Source organism: Cupressus sempervirens, chromosome 4, assembly GCF_028749045.1.
Source record: "Cupressus sempervirens isolate cs-2001-9-10 chromosome 4, ASM2874904v1, whole genome shotgun sequence".
In the NCBI taxonomy this organism is placed as follows: Eukaryota; Viridiplantae; Streptophyta; class Pinopsida; order Cupressales; family Cupressaceae; genus Cupressus; species Cupressus sempervirens.
This window is the reverse complement of record NC_143121.1, coordinates 659,101,486-659,117,528: the sequence shown is the minus strand read 5'-3', so window position 1 is coordinate 659,117,528 and position 16,043 is coordinate 659,101,486.

Sequence of the window (16,043 nt, the reverse complement as noted above, 5' to 3'; positions counted from 1 at the left end):
AAGGTAAATTCCACCAAGATAACTAAGAGGGGGGAGGGGTGAATCAATTATATAGCTTTTAAAATATTTATCAACCTTATTAATCCTTAACCATGTGAGAAATATAATCAACAACCATAAGAAGATATACATACACAATAACACTTGATATGTTAACTAGGGAAACTTGTCATCAAAGGGAAAACCCTAGTGGGTATGGTACCCACAAAATGATGTAATAATATAAAATTTTATTAAAAGAGGATCAACTCTGTTAGGATCCAATTAAATACATTTAGTACATGTCATTTGTTGTTAGGAGACTTTGAATCCTTGCTAGGATATTCTACCCTTGTTAGGAGTTGTGCCAATCTGGTATGAGTTGTAGAAGGTAGAAGGACTGAGTGTCCAAAAAAATTTAGTGGTAAGACCACCAAACTCACTATCCAACTCATCTCTATGTTATTTCTTGCATAGTAATAGAAATGAATGATATGAAACTCCTCTTTCCTCTTGACTGGACCAATTCTCTTTCAGATTGCAATACCAAATCTTCCAACTTGCATCCAATAATCCCTTAGATTACTTACACACATTTATCAACTTCACATATCACTTGTACAATTCAAATTTCTCATCTAAACACACACTTCATCACAAGTGAAATAACCTTTCTTTATACCATATCCTCAAAATAATTCCTTGAGTCGATATTGAGGCTTTACCAATTAATTATAATAACTAATTAAGATATAAGAATACTTTTATAATCAAATAATAGTCTCAACTTACAACCTTTACAAATTTTCACATGTGTGACCTCTAACCTTATAGACTTGTTCACATCATCATCAAGTTGTCTACTATCACTATCTAACTGTGCTCATCATGATTCTTTCCCTATTAAGAGATATAGTCCAAACATTGAAAACTACTTATTAGGTACTCTATATGCTTAACATCTTCTATAATCCATGAATAAATTTCAAAAGTCTTTGATTATTTGTATGCACACTTTTCCACTGCATTAAGACATAGTGGAAAATATTTTCTTAATAGTGCTTGACCTTATCCTCTATAGAAAGTCTGTATGACCTTATTCTCTATCTTCTACTCTACTAGTCTTCACACAAACAATACTATGTTGACATCAATGACAAAAATAGTCATGAATACAACATGTTAATCATGATATCCATCTATCCAATTATTAGGATAATCCCCTAAAGGACTAGCATCAACATTCATGCTAACAATCTCCCCCCTTGGCATTGATGACAACATAGATGGAAAACATCTAAGTTCCAAGAATACCAAATCAAAATCTTATGTTGTTGTTTCTCTCTTATTTTCATAACCTCTTCATCAATCAAATGTGAAACTCACTAGAACACTACTCTATTTGTGCTTTCTTAGTCTTAGTATCAACATTAGTTGTTCACATTCTAACTCATAGGAACAAATACATAGATGGAAATAAATTATTCAGAACTTCTCCCCTATTGATATAACTCAATCTTTCTCCCCATTTACATCAATCTACTCACAAAAAATTCTCCTCCATACATACATCTCCCATTTAATATCAGAAGATGTTATCATGTACTCTCTCTCTCTCTCTCTCACACACACACACACACACACACAAACACACACACACACACACACACACACACACACATTTTGGTAGAGGATGTTTTTCATGTATACTTCTCCCCCATTGACATCAATGACAAAGGAATCATTATATAAATCAACCTCTCTAATTGTTCAACTAGCTGAAGTGTCCCAAGACACTATATAATACCAACTACCAAGGGTCCTTGATGACTTAGTTCATCATAGATACTCCCCCATATGGGAAGCATTAGCATTTAGTCTACATAAATAATAGTTCTCTATACCATTGGATTGATGCACTTTCTTCATCATATACTTAGAGGTATGCAGGGGTATGACCACAAGAATACCTTGTAAACACTCAAATGTATGTTTAGATAAAGGTTTTGTAAAGATATTTGAAATCTTTTCTTCTGTATTCACATACTCTAATCTAATCTCTTCCTTTACAATTTTCTCTCTCAAAACATGATACTTAATAGATATATGCTTAGTGTTAGAATGCAACATAGGATTCTTAGACATACTTACTGTACTTGTGTTATCACCATATATGATAGCAAGTTTTGAAATTTTTTGTCCCAATGTCCTTTAACATCTACTTCATCCACATGGTTTGATTACAATTGTTTGTTGCTACTACATACCCTACTTCTTCTATGCTTTGTGAGTTACAATCATGTTTCTTTCTTTGCCGAGAAACCTATCTCCCTCCAAGGAAAAATGCTCCACCACTAGTATTCTTTTTGTCATCCATACTACTTGCCCAATCCACATTAGTATAAGCACACAAAATAAAATCACTTGATCTATCATACCAGAAACCAAAATCAAGTGTACCTTTCAAATATTTTAAAATTATCTTTATTGTTGCATAATGTGCTTCTTTAGGATCTACTTAAAATATTGCTACTATCCCAACAACATTTACTATATCTGTTCTAGTGTGAGTTAGATATTGCAAACCTCCAATCATAGATCTGTACTTCTTCTACTCAACTATAGGTGTCTCATATTTGCTAAATAACTTGTGATTAGTTATCATAGGTATACTAACAAGCTTACAACTTTCCAAGACAAATATTTTCCACAAGTCTTTTAAATACTTAGCTTGTTATAGGAAAATACCATCACTATTATGCACAATTTATAGACCTAATAAATATTTCATCTCAGCAATCATTCTCATCTCATATTCATTCTTCATTTTACTAGAATTTTTTTCACTTGCTTCATCATTTCCTCCAAACACTGTGTCATCCACAAATAGAAAAAAATCAACAATCCATTCTCAATTTCTTTAAATACAAATTACTATCTACCATACCTTTAGAAAATCCAAACTTTTCCAAATATTTGTCCAATCTTGTATACCAAGTTCTAGGTACTTTCTTTAGACCTTACAATGCTTTTTTTATTCTACATGCCAAGTCATTTTCATCTGTCAAAGGAAATCCTTCAGGATGCTCAATGTAGACTTCTTCTTTAAGTTCTCCATTCAGAAACATTGACTTTACATCCATCCGATACACTTTGAAGTTACTACTCACCACATAAGCCAAGAACATTCTTATTGCTTCAATTCTGGCAACAGGGGAATTTGTCTCTTCATAATCTATGCCTTCTTGCTATGAATATCCTTTGCATACCAATCTTTCTTTATTTCACAAGACCTCACCTTGTTCATTCATCTTGTTCCTAAAAACCTATTTAGTTCCTATAAAATTCTTGTCTTTAAGTCTAGGAATGAATTCCTATGTCTCATTCTTCATAATTTGATCTAGTTCTTTCTTCATTTCTTGAATCTAATGATCATCCTTACATGCCTTATCTACACTCTTTGGTTCAACTTGAGAAATTAAGCACATTTCTTCATGTACTCTATTTCTTTTGATAACTCCTTTTACTTTTCTTCCAATGATTTGATTAGAAAGATGATTCTTTATCAAATTCCTATTTAATGTAGGTATTTCTATTTAAACTCTTACTTCTTCTCTAGGTTTAGATCTTTGTTCTTTTCTTTATTCAACAATTCAAACATCATTCTACAAATCATTGTTAGTCTCAAAGAAAACTTCAAAATTTCCTATAACAAGTTTAGGAATATCTTCTTCTTAATCAAAATTATATAATCCTACATTCTCTCTTTAACTCCAAAATTTTAATCCACTTTCACATTTTCTCACTCAACAATAGTCTTAGTTGTTGGATTAAAAAATCTATAAGTTTTTTTTTCAATGAATAACCAAGGAAGCCAACTTCATCACTTCTTGTATCAAACTTACCAATATTAGTATGTCTCTTTATGTAACACTTCTAAAAATTGTAAAATATTTCAATAAGGGTGCATGCCCAAACCATAATTCATAGGAAGTCTTATTTGTACCTTTTTTGATCTCCACTCTATTCATTATGTATACAGTTGTATTGATCACTTCTCTCCAAAATTCCTTTGGATACATCATTCTAAAATATCATGAATCTTGCTACTTTTTTTATAGACCTATTTCTCCTTTCAAAAATTCTATTTTTCTTAGGGGTCTTAAGTGTTGATGTTGGTATCTCTAGCCATTATTGTCTATTAGTGCTAAACACTTAGTCATATACTAGACAGATGTATAAGGTCATCACTATGACTAAGCTATTCTATATAGACTGAGTCATATAAATACTTGTAAATAAAAATGTATATGTCAATCTCTATAGGAGTTGAGCCAACCTTTGGTCATCAAGCCAGCCTTTGGTCATTGACTATTTTCAATATAAGCTGAGTTGAATGACTACCAAGTAGTTCTAGCATATTTATGTTGAGTTACACAAAAGGTGTCAAGCATATTGGAGACCCAACGTCAAAAAAATATACAATGAATGTCAAAGTGTTAGAGATAGTAAGTGTTAGGAAATGTAGAATTGACATTCAATTTAGGAATGATACAAAATTTGAGGTAAACCATTTCAAGCATACATTGATAGGATATTTAATACTTTTAGAGATTTTTATAGAGATTATTACATGTTTTATGAATTGGATCATAGATCCTTATGTTCTGTGATGAACCAATTAGATGAAGAGGAAAAATAATGAAGCAACTAGAAAAATCTTTATGAATTTTTTTAATAGAGTAGAGTTAAACCTATTTCAATATAGAGGATGGTGATAGTGATGAGAAGGAGTGAACAAGCTATTCATGTGATTCAAGTATGAATGTGTAAATATTGCAAAGGAGGAAAAAGAGTTCTATTATTTCATAAAAGAGCAAGTGACCTTATTAAAGGAGTGAAGCACAATAAAGCTATATTAGATTAGAGATTGGATTAGATATAAAAGACGAGAACCAAACACAACTTATTAGAATAGACCAAGGATTAGGTACTGAATCAGTTTTAACTGACTGAGTCATGGATAATCTCTTAACAGAGTGGTCTTAACATATCTTTGTAAATCTCCTAACAAAGTCCTTACTTTGTTTCAAGTGTAAAATCCTTTCATAGGGTGAGACCTAATTGTCTGAAATAGCTTTAATAGGATAGACCCCTCATAGGGTAGATCATTGGATATGGTCAAACATTGTAATCCGAATAGGTTAACTTTATTACTACAATAATGAAGATTTTGTAGGAGTTGATGAAATCCAACTCCATAGTCACCAAGATCACCTGTAGTGCAAATAGCTTGTTGAAGAGAAACCTAACGATCAAGAGCTTGAAGGAAACAAAGCAAGAAAATATTTCACAATAGAAAAATGAAATTCCTATGTGAATGGATGAATTTACAATGAGAGAGAGACCACTTATAAAGGCCTCAAGGAAGCTTGTAGAATAAGCTAGAAGGAGGTAGAAGATAAGGTTGACAACTAAGCACTCTTCCACAAAAAGGTGGAACATGCTAGAAGGGAACAAACTCCCATGTTGTCAACAATTCATCACTACAACTATTAACTACTAAATATTAAATAAATGCATTAATCTAAGTAAGCTTAAGTAAATAGAATAAATAATAAATAAATAAATAATTATTTACTCTAACACCCCCCCTTAAGTGCAACTTAGGGGAATTTCTTAAGCTCGCAAAAAATAAGAGAAAATTTAAAATGGGTACTAGCAACAAGGCCATGTTAGGTACCCATGTATAATGCAAAGAAATGCAACCTCTAAAAATGGGGAAAGAGGGAAAACCTCATATGAAAAAACCTCCCCCAAAACGAGAAAAAAAACATGCTAAAAAAGATATGAAGTGAAGGAAGGAAGGAAGGCTTCAACAACACCCTCCAAGGACAACTTCCACCAGAAATGTTTTCAAAAGACTCTCAAATCCATAAGTACAACCAGCACCCCCGTGAGAATAAACACCAAAGCTCCCCTAGAATGATGGAGCTCCTATAGAAATGATTAAACCAATGAAACTCCAATGTTGAAGGAACAAAGGCACATAAAAAGGGAACCCCTGAATGAGAGGGGAAACTGGAAGGCCTAACTGATGCCCAAAGGAAAAAGTATGAGGATTCAAAAATGGAATCCCTAGGGCAGGTGTGATGACACTATCATGAATGTCCACTGTAGTATCCACAACAAGTGTACCTAGAGGCTTAATGAATGGAGCTAGAGGATTAGGTAGAGCAGAAGAAGAAGAATCTTGTTGAAGAGGAAAGTCCTTAATAGGATGTGGCAAGATAGTCAAAATAGGGATCTCAGGAACAATACAAAGGTTCAAGTATCCTGACTGCACTGCATGATGCTCCTACAAAAGAGAAGCAGTGTGCTTAAACAATGAAGATGGTGGACCAAAGTGTGAGAAGGTGTAGAGATGAGTGGAAGGATCAACTAACCCTATAGCAATAAGACTTCCTATTACACAATCCCGAATGAAGATTGAATCAATAGTGAACTAAACTGTCTTCCTTGATTCACTACGTGTAATATGAGAAATCAAGAGAAGGTTGGCAGACAAAGATGGAACATACAATACATCATTAAATATACCATCTTGAATGTGAACTAAACCTTTTCCATAGACTAGTAGTGCAGTGTTATTCCCCATAAGAATATGGGGAATAGGAGAAACCTCGAGAGTAGAAAGATACGTTGAGAAGATGTCATATGATGAGAAGCACCTAAATCCAATATCCAAGGAACTTGTGAAGGAGATGCAATGGTAGCTTGTAATGCATGACCCTTTCCATGATGTAATGTAGATGATGAAGATGTGGAAGAAGACTGAAAGGCAAACCCCTATGAGGTAGAAGAGGATGGAGAAGAGATAATGTTCTTCTCAAGAAGAGCTTGCAAATCCACAATTTGTTTCTCATAGCCATCAAATCTCTTTTGAAAATAATGTGCCTCATCATGAGATCCTTTCTAGAAATAGGAATAGGTAGGAGTCTCAGTCTTCTTTTTCTCCTTCTTCTTAGCAGATGATGAACCAGTAGAAGAGGGATCTAATATCTACTTCGACTTTTGCTCCTATGTATCCTTGACAAGCAATGCCTACGACTGTGAACCTGAAAGTGAATCCATTTGATTGATCTTGGACTATTCATGAGTTAATTGATCACAAAATATCTCAAATAAAGGCATCTTGTGTCTATCACCCAATACATCCATAGTGGACTAGAAAGTAGAAGAGAATATTTGATATTGTCCCCTCAACTTTGAGAGTATAAAAAAGATACACTCATCATCTGTCTTGGTTTTCCCACATCCCTGCAAAAGTGTACGCAAAGATTTGAATTTCATCAAGAAGTCCTCAATAGTGGGAAATTTATTAGGTGTCAAAGAAGTCAACTCTGCATCAAGCTACAATTCCCAAAATTCATTCACTGTGCCAAACAAAGTCTAAAATTTGAGCCGATAAGTCCAAGGAGTGGTCAAACCATCCAAGCGAAATAGCAGATTGTCTAAAATATTTAGTGCAATCAATCCCATGGCCTCATCCATTTTGTTCCTATGTTGAAGAACCTCAAAAGTGTATGTGAGAATAGGTTGATTCTCATCTAGACATAACCATAAGGCTCTTGACATGAGAAGCCTTATCATTTGTGCCTTCCAAGTGTTATAGTTGTGTGGTGTGAGACGGGTCATAGATGGATCCACCATTGAGAGAGAAGAAGATAAAAGTAGAAGGGTCTTATTCTGAATTAAATTACAAAAAAGAAAATTCTCCTCCCCCCCCCCCCCACCTCCCCACAATGTATAAATTTGGCACTCTTTACTTAGTGTGATTACAATAACCAATTTAGGGCCTATTTTTGAAAGTAGTATTTCTATCTATGGAACTTCTAATCTAATTGCAGGTCTAGAAAGTAGACAAAAAAAATACACTTTCAAAAAAAAAAAGAACTTGATTATGTGTCCAGATGAGCTCATACTAAGCATTTAAAGTGGGAAAAATTGGGAATTACGAGTTGCAGAAAAATTTAGGAACATAGATCTTAAACCACCTACACCAATGTGTAGATCACAAAATCCTACCCCAAAACAAAAAAAATTTGCTTGAAAAAATGAGTTCGTATGAGGGAGATATTGCTATTTGAAAATAACCTCTATAGTTAATTTTTCCTAAATCACCGCCATCGCACCTCCAAAAAATAAAGAAAAAAGCCCAAAAAAATCAGATCTATTATGCCAAACCCTCTTTCTCCTTTTTCTCTAAATACTAAAAAAATGCTCTTCCTCCTAATTGAAGAAAAAATCACAAACAAACTAGGGTTTGTGTCTCTGAATTGTGGCTTCAAAAAAATCCTTCAAACAAGAGGTAGTAGGGAGGCTCTGATACCATGTAGGAGTTGATGAAATCCAACTCCACAGTAACCAAGATCACCTGCAGTGCAAATAGCTTGTTGACGAGAAACCTAACGAGCAAGAGCTTGAAGGAAACAAGAAGGAAACAAAGCAAGAAAATAGTTCACAATAGGAAAATGAAAATTCTATGTGAATGGATGAATTTACAATGTGAGAGAGACCGCTTATAAAGGCCTCAAGGAAGCTTGTAGAATAAGCTAGAAAGAGGTAGAAGATAAGGTTGAAAACCAAGCACTCTTCCACAAAAAGGTGGAACATGTTAGAAGGGAAGAAACTACCATGTTGTCAACAACTCATCACTACAACTATTAACTACTAAATATTAAATAAATGCATTAATCTAAGTAAGCTTAAGTAAATAGAATAAATAATTAATAATTAATTAATTATTTACTCTAATAGATTTGTGGGTTTCATTCCACCCCAAATTTAACTTCAAATTGAAGTGTTTCTAGGTAATTGAATCTTTGTGTCATGTGATTACATTTCATGCATGTGATTGATAGATTAGATCTATATGCTATTATAGTTTGATTTTAAAAGATATGTTATGCATGCTTTAGATATGAGATGAAAAGTGTGGTGAATGTACTATAGTATTGTTAAAAGTAAAATATGTCAAAGATTCTAATTCACCTCCCCTCTCAGTATCTTGGTTTCCAATTAAGACCTCTAACAATTGGTATTAACTTTGAGTTCTCTTGGAGAAGTTTAACAACTTCGAGTTTAGATCTTGGAGATGGAGGCTTATAAATTGGACAAATTTATTGACAATAATGTGATTAACATCCAACTTATACTACAAAAACTTGAAAAAACAAGACAAGAACTAAAGAGATCCTTGAAAAGGAAAAAGGAGTTGTCCATTCTACAAAATGAGTTGAATTATGAAGAAGTTGAAACTCAAGGACTATTTGGAACTAGAAGTTCAAGTGAAAGCAATACAATAGTTATAGATCTACTAGAAAGGAATAGAATCATGAATGGAGAAGTTAGAGGACTAAAAAGGGAACATGAGATTTAATCAGTAAAGCTATGTGAAGTAATTGAGAAAAATAATAAAGCTAAGGAAGACAAGGTTTTCATTGAAGAAGACAAAAGGTAAATGACAACTAGACTTGAAGAAAGGATATTTTATGTACAAAATCTCATGATGAATGAACTAATGCTTGCAAATCAAGAGTTGAATACAAAGGGTGTGGAAATAATAAATATAAGATCACAAAAGGACTTATTGATGATGAACTAAAAATTAAGAAAGAGCTTGTGGGTGTGTGCACTAAGTTGGGGTGCCAAAAACGTGACACCCCTCTTTTTTTTTATAGTTTTATAAAGAAGTTAATTTTTTTTATAAATGGGATGCAAACCCACAACCCATTTCATTTTCAATTCATTTTGCAAGGATTTCCTCCTCATAGCACATATGCAAGTTGAAGGAATTGAAGACTTTCACCACCTACCTCCTCAAAATGCGTCCTCATCACTGAAGTTCAAGATCAAGATCATGATGTATGTTTTCTACTCTTGTTTTTGCATTCTTTTATATGTTTTTACATTATTTTGTAGGTTTTTTAAAAAAAAATTTCTTTAAATTTGTTTTTTTATTTAGATTGCAATTGGTTTCTTATTAGGAAATGTGAATAATGAATTACCAAATCTTCAACAAGATCAAAACCAAAACCCTCCACAACAAGAGTAAGAAATTTTGCAACCTGCACTGATTGGAAGACCTCCTCCGAGAACACAAGACAACATAATAAATGAAATAGAAAGAGGGAAAAATGAATTAGAAACACTCATTGGTAGGTTGGAAGCTTATGGACAAACCAATCGAATGAGAGCACAATTGGCATCCTCCCTCAAGTCCATTGTGACCCATGTAGCTTCTGTTAGTGGTCAATTGGGTATTTGGCATGTTAAGAGGGATGAACAAAGAAGATATTATGAAAAACAAATTATCATATCAAGATGTAAGAAAAAATGAAATAGAGAAAGGTAGCATTTGTGCATTGTTTAGAAAGCCTGGTGAACAAAATATTGTTAGAGAGACAACTAAACGGTTCCCCATCCATTGGTGCAAACATGATGATATTTGAAATAACTTTTGGTATAGATGGTGGATGGTCTTTGACACTCCTCCTTGTAATAATCATGAGGTTCCAATATATTTCTTAAAGAAATTGTATTATGAATTTGTCCTTGGGGAGATCCCCAATTATTTTGATATATTAGAATCTTAGGCTAGAAGTGGGGGGTAATTTGAGAGGTTAAGGGCATGTCATGACCCTAATATAGTTAGGGAACCTATTGTCAAGCCACAGGGTGAGCATGTGGTTATTCCTTTAGTTGTGAAGGAGCTTGTAGAGACCAACACTCTAGGGACTATTAATGCTTTGACACAAACCCTCATTCATTGCATGAGTCCATTAGTTGAGGAGGAGCCTTCTATGCATTCTGATCACATGTGCACATCATGTGGATCCTTATGTAAATTTGGTAGTCATGCTAGAGACAGTATAAATGATGGGCTAGCCACTGATCAATTCCTGAGTTAGACATTTGGCTAGCCACTAATTTGATCACATTTCATATGTGTAGTGAATGACTAATTAATTAGCATGTATTGACATAGTTCAAAATTTACGGTAAGAGTGTTGGTAGCATTGGTAGAGATCCCCTAGCCCCATTTTTTGTCCAGTCGATGAGTCTAGAGGTATGTATCAATTTAATTATTTAAATTAATACATATATTTATTAAGTAATCATATGAAGGATTGACAAAAAAAATTTATGCATGTGCATCAGTTCTCTATAGGACCATTGACATTCACTAGGGACTCCGAGCCTAGGCATTATATGAGCTTCATAGACGTAAATTTGTTTCATGTTAATTTAATTCATTTGATTATATTTTTTTCATATTTCATGTTACATATAACTTGTATTGTATGACATGTAGCTCTTGACATCTGAGACGACTCCTCATCTTTGGCAATCCATCGATCATGGAGTTGTTGCAGCGATGGCTAGTTTAGAGCCATTGACTGAGGTATGAAAATTTTTTCTTGGTTTTGGTTGTTGTTTATAATAGTTAGTATCAAAATTTCTAATGTTATTTATAAGTGATTATATTGATTGAATTGTTGTAGGGCCTTGTTACATTTGATCATCTGCGAGCCTTTGAGGTGGACATACATAGTGACTATTTGATGGTGGTAAGAAGATAATTAATTTTGTGTGTTCATATATTTGACTTCAATGTATAATAATTATTGATTCATATCTCCTTTGTTTGTATTAGCTCGAGTTAGAAAGAGCCTAAACAAAAAGATGAGTGAGTGTGTGAGGAAGACCCCATCATCCCCATCATCTCCCTCCACATAATGACCAAATACCTCTAGGGATTTGTTTCCTTCCCCTCATGGGAAGGAGAAGATATAGTTGATAGACACACATGTATAGGCATTAGTGGACATATATGTTGGATTTTATGTCAATGGACATATTCAATATACATTATATATATATATATATATATATATATATATATATATATATATATATATATATATGACATTTTATATTTGATGTATGACATATATTTGATGCATGACATTATTAGACTTATGACATTATTGGTTAATATATGATATGTTTGTTCATATATGAAAATATTGGTTATCATAATATATTATGTGTTTGTTAATGTATGACATTATTGGTTATCATTTTGTATTATATGTTTGTTCATATATGACATTATTGATTATCATAATATATTATATGTTCGTTCATGTATGACATTATTGGTTATCATAATATATTATGAGGTTGCATGGGTACTTGTACCCACACCATTGGTACTCATACCCACGTACCCAAGTACCAAGTACAAGTATCCCAAGTATTGGGTACTCAGTGGAGAGCATCATAGCTAAGGAATTTGATTTAGATTTATGATTTTTTTTTTTAGTTTTTTGTTTGTTTATCAAATCATTTATCAAGCTTAATTCAATAGCTAATTAGTTTGAAACTTTGATAGAATATTGATTAACAGTAAAATTTATCACTGTTCAAGCATAAGTTTATCATTTCCAATATGTCATCATCATATGATTTATGATCTTGTTCATGTTTAAAGTTTTCCTTCTCTGTTGTTTGTTTATCAAGCTTAATTCAATACCTAATCAGTTTGAAACTTTGATACAATATTGATCAACAATAAACTTATCAATGTTAAACCCATTAATTTATCATTTGCAATATGTTATTTTCATATGATTTATGATCTTATTGTTCATGTTTAAAGTTTGCCTTCTATGTTATGCATCTAAAAATTTATCATAAATCATTATTACAAACATATAACAAATCTGAAACTGAAAACAAATTATTACATTTGCAAACTTTATCATTGTTCTTGATTTGAAAAATCATTATCATGACTCATAAATTCAATTTTTCTATAATAAATATTAAAGTACAATTAAAAATAAAGTTTGACATACCCAAGTACCCCCATCCCCTATTATAAAACATAGTTGTACCCGTATTCGTACTCGTACCTTAAGTACCCCAAGTACCCCTGTGCCCATGCAACCTTGTATATTATATGTTTATTCATGTATGACATTATTGGTTATCATAATATATATATCTTCTTTTAATTGTTTATGTTTTAAGTACATTTCATGTATTTCATTTTAATGTAAATTGCATCCAAAATGATGCAGAGTGCTCACACCAAAAGTTAGTGGATTCCCAACAAGAACACTTTTAAGGAAAACTACCTTTCCCACCTTTGTAAATGTCTTCAAAGACTCTTTCCAACTTGGTTACAATATTGAACAAACTTCCAGCCAACATCACAAAACTACTTGATCACTTTCCCTATTCAAGACTTGGGAAGCAATAAGGGAAAAATGAGCAAATTTGAGAAATGGGTCATAATCAACTTCTTGCTTCAAACTAACATCTTAGCCACTTCAAGGAACACCTAATAATTATCTCACAAACTTTATTCTATCATTTATTCCATCCATCCAAGAGATTCTTCAACATCCTATGAGTGAAAACAATCTTCCAATATCCTATGACTATATTGTCTTTGCAACAACATATAATTTGTTGATTTTCATACAACTTTTCACAAAAAGAAGTGGTTATATTTCAAACCCAAGAAATGATTATTAAGACAACCAAGAAGATCATTAACATCTTTCACTAACTCCATTCCGTGATAACATGCAGCTATATAAGGTGTAATGACTCTCAAAACACTTATTGAGTCAACTTATTAACAAAAACAACAAAAAAGGAAAATCGTTAAGACTAAGGCAATTTGGGTTTATAGGTGACCTCAAGTTCCTTGACCTTAAAAACAAGGATTAACTTATTATCATAAAAAAATAACATGTTCAAAATGATGTGTATGATCATCCCTTTACCTTCTATCATGAGTCTCCATCATTGGATGAGATGCCATATCTAGTTGCCATAGTCAAAGATCGTTGCCCTATGGCATTTAGTAACACTTAGGGATGATTCAATTTATCATGCCCAAGAATGTTTGAGTGCTCAACATGATAGGATGAGCTTGGGACTAGTGTTTACCTAGCCAACTAGAGCTAACATAATAGATATTTCAATCCCACGATGAAAGGTGAGAAGATTTAGTAGTTGGCAACTTTGTACTAGCCAACACTACAAGTTTTAGCATCACCTAAGATGGCATCAAAAAATCAAAGTGGAGTAAGATCACCAAAAAGAGAGAGAGGTTATTGTATGTCTCCACAACATGGTCCTATAGCACCTAGAATTGCATACATACCTCGCACGAGCTTTGAGATATGCCCCATCAAAGATCATTGCCCTATGGCATTTAGTGACCCTTAGGGACATTCTGGTTTAACGTGCCCTAGAATGTTCAAGTGCTCAATGGGATTGGACAAGCTTGGAGCTAGGGTTTACTCAGCCACCTAGAGCTAATAAAAAAGATAGTTTGATCCCAAAATAAACAATGAGGGAGATTTAGTAGTTGACAACTTTGTACTGGCCAATATTACAAGTTTTAGCATCACTTGAGATGGCAACACCAAATCAAAATGGAGTAAGATCTCTAAAAAGAGAGAGAGGTTATTATAGGTCTCTATAACATAGTTCTATAGCACCTAGAATCGTATCCATACCTTGCACAAGCTCTAGGATATGACCCATCAAAGATCACTGCCCTATGGCATTTAGTGACTCTCAGGGACATTTCAATTCAGTGTGCTTGAGAACATTCAAGTGCTCAATGAGATGGGATGAGCTTGGAGATAGAATTTACCTAGCCACTCAGAGCTAACTAAATAGACAATTCAATCCCATGACAAATGGTGAGGGAGATTTGGCAGTTGGCAAGTTTGTACTAGCCAACACTATGAGTTTCAACATCACCCAAGATGGTGTCACGAAATCAAAATAGATTAAGATTTCCAAAAAGAGAGAGAGGTTATTGTAGGTGTCCACAACATAGTCCTATAGCACCTAGAATCACATTCATACCTTGCACAAGCTCTGAGATATACCGCATCAAAGATCATTGCCTTATGGCATTTAGTGACTCTTAGGGACATTTCAGTTCAGTGTGCCCGAGAACATTTGAGCACTCAATAGGATGGGACAAGATAGGGGCTAGGGTTTACTTGACCACTCAGAGTTAACAAAATAGATAGTTTGATCCCACAAAAAATGGTGAGGGAGATTTGGTAATTGACAACTTTGTATTGGCCAACACTACAAGTTTCAACATTACTCAAGATGGCATCACAAAATCAAAATGGAGTAAGATCTCCAAAAAGTGCCATAGTTTATTGTAGGTCTCTACAACATGATCCTATATCACTTAGAATTGCATCCATACCTCACAAGAGCTTTGAGATATGCCCTGTCAGAGTTCATTGCCCTATGGCATTTAGTGACCCTTAGGGACATTTTGGTTTGATGTGCCCAACAATGTTCAAGTGCTCAATGAGATGGGATGAGCTAAAGTGCCTGCCCTAGTTTACATCTTCCTAGTTACATTTCTGTTATCATTGCCAAACTCTTTTAGGCTAGTTTTATGCTTGATATTTAGTGGCATTACCTTGAGATTATTAGATATTGTTTTGCATTTAGTTGATTAAATGATGAGATTACTTGGTACTCTATATTTCATGTATGCATGATGATTATTTAGTGTTTTCAGTTATTGATGATGATTAGTTAGATGGTTTATTATCCTATGTGTTTTCTTATGGATACTTACCCAATACTTGCATGTGTATGGTGTGTGTGATTGTTTTCTTTATGTATGGCATTCTTGATGTGGTTAAGGAAGGGAGTCATAGTCACCTACTAGTCAGGATCTACATGATGTACCACTTCCTACCATTACCTATTTAGCTTATAATATTGTGTCTGTACATGTGTTGATTTTATGCAAGTTGTAGGTACCAGATATTGACTTCCCTGAATTTCTAGGTTGAGTGTACCCTATCACATTATCTTAATGGTAAGAGAGGGGAGATAAATTCTTAAGTCCAAATCCTAAACATTTAAGCCATTTGTCCTAATTGATAATTAGGATACGCATCTAAGTCAAATATCCTTTGAATGCCTTAGAT